At 35.5% G+C, this 6,744-nt stretch overlaps 1 long non-coding RNA gene across 1 annotated transcript; it reads left to right on the plus strand.

The window, feature by feature from the left end:
• The first annotated feature begins 3,801 nt into the window (after positions 1–3,801).
• Positions 3,802–4,426, plus strand: LOC149145163 (uncharacterized). Its single transcript, XR_016265047.1, has 2 exons — positions 3,802–3,884; positions 4,057–4,426. It is a non-coding gene; the product is annotated as an uncharacterized LOC149145163 (long non-coding RNA).
• Positions 4,427–6,744: the final 2,318 nt, after the last annotated feature.

Consider the following 6,744-nt stretch of genomic DNA (forward strand, 5'->3'; position numbering starts at 1 on the left):
AGCACAAGACAATATTAATGATCTAAATACCTAATCCTGAAGCTTGAGTTTGATTTTTCTCTACTGGTTCTGAATCTCTGATTGAGAATCTCCCACTCATCATTATCAAACCTTCTCCTTCATCATTGGCATCAGCTGCACTGCTGAGGTACGTTGGTTGGTTGTCATTGGACTTGAGAGCTTGAAGTTTCAAATGATTATAGTAACAGACAGCCAGAAAAGCCAGTCCACACCCACTCAAGTTTATGACTGTAACCTTTTCATTTATTACAGACAAAGATTATGTTACGAGCAGCTAGTCCTTGACAAGACCAGCAACATTCATAGTCAAGGCTGAATTCCTTCCTATCAGAAGAAACACTGCAAGATTAAGAGCCAAGGCACAAGTAGAATGTCATGTAATCCAAATCAAAGGAAGAGACCCTGATTATCAGAAATGGGTATTCTACTAAGGCCCAGGGGGTGCTGAGAAAAACAAGGCAACAAGGAGCAACAAAGATGTGATGGGATTCAACTTAATCCCTTTTGATGTTCGTGGAATTTGTATGAGAACCAATTGGGTAGTCTCACATGCAACTGCACTTAACTGGAGAATCACCTCCCATGCATTCATCTTGGCCTCCCCATAAGCTGGAATAGTAACTCCAATGGATATGGCCAACATATTGGCCTCGGGCTCACCTTTATAAGCTTCTTTCTTCAGGGAAACCACAATCAAATACACAGCAATGGGAATTAGAGCTTTCAGCATTTGAAATAATGATACTGAGAGGAAAACATAGGCAGAATTTGAAAACCAGAGACCCAAAGAATACACTTATCAATACTATGGGTTCAACGAGCTTGAAGACTCTTACAATAGCAACAACCAGTGTTGAGTAGAAGCCAATGTGAATCATGGTGGGACTGATCACACTAAAGTTGTCAAGCAATGGCAACTCCAATGGATATGGCTAACATATTGGCCATGGCCTCACCTTTATAAGATTCTTTCTTCAGGGGAACTGCAATCGAATGCATATCAAACGGGCACAAGAGCTTTCAACATTTGAAATATCGATACTTTGAGAGACATGCACCAAAGGCTGCATCATTTAGGATTTGTACTCAGTTTAGGTGTCATATTCAAGGGGAAGTTGTTATGCTTTCCACCACTTCATAGATTGTTAGAGTGATGAAACAAAAGAGGCTCCCTCTTGAGGCTAGATTATGTCATTCATATCAGCTGTGTTGTTGATGTCCTAGCTCAACCAGGTCTTGCCAAAACTCTGTTGAGGTTCAAAATTTATTATAAACTGAAATGTCTTCACAAGAATTGACCTCATAAAATGCTATAATCACAAGATATTCCATACATGGCTGTGATTATGGCTCGCAAGACCCTTAGACTTTGAGCAATGAGGCTCGCAACATCACTTATGATTATGCACTCTACAATTCTGTGACCAGCTGAATGTCAAGCAATTGAACCGCAATTTAAATCCTATTTTGTCAGCAATAAGTACTATACTTTGTCTTTATTTAGTGTAGAGAAACAAGCACTTATTCTGCTCATCTATAGAAGGGACAATGGTTGTTTGCCTATGAGGTATAAGGAAATCCTATCAGATGTTTTATATTTTCGTATGGAATTGAATCATACTCCTGCACACTGTAACATTCATATATATCAACATGTAGAGGCTTTAATAACACCTGGTATTCTGGTTAGTGATTTTATTGGACCTCATGTGCATATCCTACATGCACAGGATGGACTATTCATATGTTACAAGGTATTATTCTTATTATTTAGGGTGCACATCTTCAGGTGCTCAAGAACGATTACTAGAACAGTCAGTTAATTCTGCAATTTAAAGGATGAAAAAGGAGGTTATAGGAGTCTAGTTTTGGTTCTCATCCGCAATGTCACACTAGTCTGCCTGGACATGGTTCTCATGGTTTAATAGTGACTTGAGGAGTCATAATACCACAAATCACTAAACACGAACAGCTAAGGTAGCCCAAGGACAATAGCCATCTTTACACATTAATTAACAGGTCTTACATTAATTATCCTAGGGGGTTTTAATACTTCCAAATGCTTAAAAAAAAGTTAGCAGAGCATTCACATTACACATTCCAGCAATCTTTTCTAGAAACCAACCAAATGCAGTCAGGAGAGCCCTCCTTTTACACTATACAACCTTATTGTTAGTATGATCAACCTTATTTTAATATATAGTGTGACAAACTGTATGTGACAGGCAGGTGGAAAACTTTTCTCGCAATTGACTAAGCGACGTCCTGCGAGCCAGACTTGAGAAGGAAACCCTCGTCAGAAGTTTATGCTTGGCTCTTTTCCAAACAAATGAAGAGTCAATGAGGTTTTGTGTAATCACTTCTGGTATCGTATTGGGTTATTGTTAGAAGCGATAATTGGATTCAGATTCTCATCGAGTGGGTTGTTCTGCTTTCTCAATTCGAGAGGGTTTGTTTGGAGGGAAAAATGAAAGAGGACATACAAGAATAGTGAGGGGAAAGATGCAGAGGAAGAGGATTGAGAACATCGCCAGCAGGCAGGCTACATTTTCCAAATGTAGGTGGATTGCTGAAGAAAGCTTACGAGCTCTCGGTGCTCTGCACTGCAGAAGTTGAACTTGTGATTTTCTCCCCAGCAGGAAAGCACTATGAACTGTTTTTTAGTGCAAATCCTACTATTTTGATTCTAATAATCATGGCTATGCAAACCTCATGAGATTCTTACTAATAACCCCGGTGGTGCAAGCCGTAGTAAGCTCGATGTTGGAAAACTTAGTGTAAAACCTCCAAATCGCTGGTTTTGTTGTAGTGCTTATTGGAGAGTATATAAAAAATTTCACACCTTTTTATGAGATATGGGAGGAAAACATGTTAAAGATTTTTAATAAATATAAAATTTCCAAAATGATGCTAGTTACGTGTGATTCTTTTTTCATTGTTTGTGATTATGAAAAATGAAACTCAATGTTTTTTCATTAGTGCACACATATTTCATTATATAATTGCATATAGAAAAATCATTCCAGAGCCGATAACAATAAAAATGAAGAATTTATGGTCCAACGTTATATTTAAGGGAGATGTTTAAGGATGACGTTTGAATTTTGTTTTTCATTTTAAGACATTTGGAGCAAATATTAGGAAGGACTTTGAGAAAGGATTGTCCTTGATTTTCAAAAATGGAGTTGTTCCTTTCCAGCCATATGCCCCAAGTGACCATCAAAGGGAGAGCTCATATGTTTTTTGGATGTTTTCAATATAGCCATTTTTTTACACATATCCATAGAGTCCCCATGCCATTGATGTGAATTACTTGTTCGGTTTTTTTTAACCAAAATTTTTAACCAAACAAGAAAAATTAAAAAAATGCGTCAAGATCAAAGACTGAAACAATGACCTATTGACATACCTTTTAAAGTATGGAAAGAACTTGTAAAATCATATGAGAAGTTGGATGCACAAAGAAAAGCCGGAAATGAGAACATTCAGGTATTGAATTTTTCATTAAACATTATTTAGAATGTATTAATACTTATAAGTATCTTAGACATGTATTTGTGTGAAAATAAATTGAATTGGTTTATGTTTAAGGACAAGGCATCCAAGGCGATTTAACCAAGACAAAAGTCACTCATCGTAGTGGCCAGAAAGGTTTAAAAGCACTGATAACAACCTTTGTAAGTATATTAAACATGTGATATTTTTTTAATAAATTTTGTACTAGAAGAAAGTCATTGTTATCTAATTTCTCCCTATTTACTGATTGATAGGAACTAAAATATGGAAGACCTCCAAATCATTTGGAAAAGGAGGTGCTGCAGCAAAAGAGATGGGTTGAATTTGTTGTTTGGATGGACTCTATGGTATGTAATTTTAGTTGGATTTCCAATATACTTTTAAACCATATTTTCATTTTATTTTTTAGTACTATTAGATATTATATCTTACCTCATTTTATGGTTAACATTGTATAACAAAAACATGCGTTGTGTTATGTAATTAATACTAACATGTAATATTGATTTTTTTTGTCAGAATGCTATAGGTAATGATTGCCAAGACGATGATCCAAATTATGTTCAACATATATCAGGAGATGATGAGGATGAGGATGAGGATGATGGTGGTGAAGGAGGAGATGATGATGATAGTTGCGGTGTTGGTGATGATGTGGATCAGAGTAATGAGGATGGTCAAGATGATCATGAGGATGATCTTGGTGGTGGTAGCTAGGCATGCACATGCATTGTTTTTTATGACGAAATTATTGTGTAGAATGACATTGTTATGTTTAGATGGGTGTTGTGAATTTACCCTATATCAATGAGACATTTTGATTTTGTAATCATACGATGAGTTTGATTTATGTATGTTGTTAATTTATCGTAGAATAACGATATTCATGAAATATTTTGATTTGTTAATCATATTTGAATTTTACTTGTTTTGATTAAAAATAATACTGATTTTATTAGTATTATGTTGCTATTTTATACATGTTTTGAAAATTGTTAATGACACATTGTTATTTTTTTGGATGGATGTTGTCAATTTCTCTTAAATTTCTTTACAAATGATTTTGAATTGTGATATCTGCTTTAATGATATTTATAAACTATCATATATTTCACTATGAATCTATAAAGGGGGTCATATATGTAAAGAAAAATATACTCTATATAAGAAGTCAAATGCGGATGTAACCATGGATGCAAAATTGGATGTTAAACTAGGAATTAATACAAAATGCAAACAATTGACATACAAAGTGTTTTAAATTAGAAGTGAAAAATTGTGCAATAGTTGACACAAAGAAGGGAACAAAACATGGCATACAAAAGGATATCAAATTGGGCAAAAACAAGGACACATAAATGGGCACCAAATTAGATGCAAAAAAAGACAACAACTAGATGTAAAATAAGATGCAAAGTTGAGCGTTAAAAAGAAGCAAAAAACGTTACAAATTAATATGCCAAATGATGATGCAAATAATGGTGTAAATTTGGGATGCAAACTTGGGTGCAAAAAAAGGAAAAAAAAAAAGATGTAAGAAAAGACATAAAACAAGATGCAAAATGGGGCTGAAAAAAGGTGAAACCAAGGATGCCATATTGGATGTAAAAAATGATTCCTAATCACATGCAAATTTAGGCTCGAACTCAGACACAAAATTATATGCAAATGTGGACACAAAATGAGGGAAAAAAGATGCAAATTTGGATGGTGAAAACGATGTAAAACTAGACACCAAAAAAATGCAAAATTGGATGAAAAAGTCGGTGTAAATAATGGTGCAACATTGGACACAAGTAGACACAAAAAAATGGTGCAAAAAGGGGCATAAAATAGCTTAAAATTGGATGCAAAACTTGGTGTAAAAACAAATACAAAAGTAGACGTAAAAAATGGCTCTAAATTGAATGTACCATTAGACACAAAATAAGATGCAAAGGTGGACACAACACATGACTCAACATAAGATGCAAATATAAATGCAAATTTGGATGCTCAAAATGATGTAACATTAGATGCAAGAGATGGTGTTAAAAATGATGCAAAATTGGATGAAACAAATGACGCAAAATATGGTGCAAAATGAGATGGGAAAAATGGAGACAAATCAAACGTAAATGTGGATGTAAACAATGGTCCAAAAAAAGATGCGAAAATGGGCAAAAAAATGGATGCAAAATTTGGTGCTAAATCAAATTCAACACATGTTGCAAAGATAGGAACCAAAGCTGGTGCAAAAATAGAAGCAAAAACTAGTGTAAGACTAGATACAAAACCTGGCATAAGACTAGATGCAAAAACTGACACAAAATGGATGCATAAAAAGATGTTAAATTGGATTCAAAATACAGTGTAAACTTGATGCAAATGATGGTGCAAAAATGGAAGCAAAGAATGACACAAAATAGGAAGCAAAAGAGAATGAAAAATAGATGCAAAAAATGACACAAAACTAGAAGCAAAACCTGTCATAAAATAAGATGCAAATCTTGGTTCAAAATTTGACGCAAAAAATGATGCATAGTTTGGTGTAAAAAATGATGCAAAATCTATCATGAAAAAGGATGCAAAATTAGGTGCAAAAAAGGACGCTTTAAAAATTGTACAATAGAGCCAGATTTAGCGCCAGGTTGCTCATCACAATTACAAAAAAAATGCACTAAAATCTGGCGCTAAATCTGGCGCAAATCGCTGGTTTTGTTGTAGTGGTCCTTGCCATGCCTGCCACCTTTCCTATCTCATCTACCAGTATGCATGCAGGAGGCCACACAGCCATTGCCATGAGTGTGTGGGGGGCGGTGGAGGATACCCTTGCATTAATCCTCACAACTAACATGAATGTCTACCGTCCTTTCCAAACTCCAACACACACCCCAATCGAGGTTATGGTTGACTGTGTTCCCAATTTCCTAGCTTTGTTAGCGGTCTTGGCCCAGAATCTTCTCCAGGGCCTTGAGTGTGTCATCCCAGGGTTGTAGTGGCCATAATTTTTCCAGTGGACCATGTTGTTGGTTGCAACCACAATTGACTAAGTAGTTGGCTGCTTTATTCCTTTCCCTTCTTATGTGTCAGACCATTATATAGTTAAACTTGTGAATGGTCTCCCCTATTTCTTGTATGAGGCAACTTGTCCTCCAACTTTGGCTCAATTTCTCCCATGACGTTCCATTGTTGAATTTCCTCACAATGTTTGTGACCAAGCTAAAA

This window comes from Pinus tabuliformis, chromosome X (assembly GCF_031772625.1).
Source record: "Pinus tabuliformis cultivar Carrire ecotype Pingquan chromosome X, CPIR1, whole genome shotgun sequence".
Taxonomy (NCBI): Eukaryota; Viridiplantae; Streptophyta; class Pinopsida; order Pinales; family Pinaceae; genus Pinus; species Pinus tabuliformis.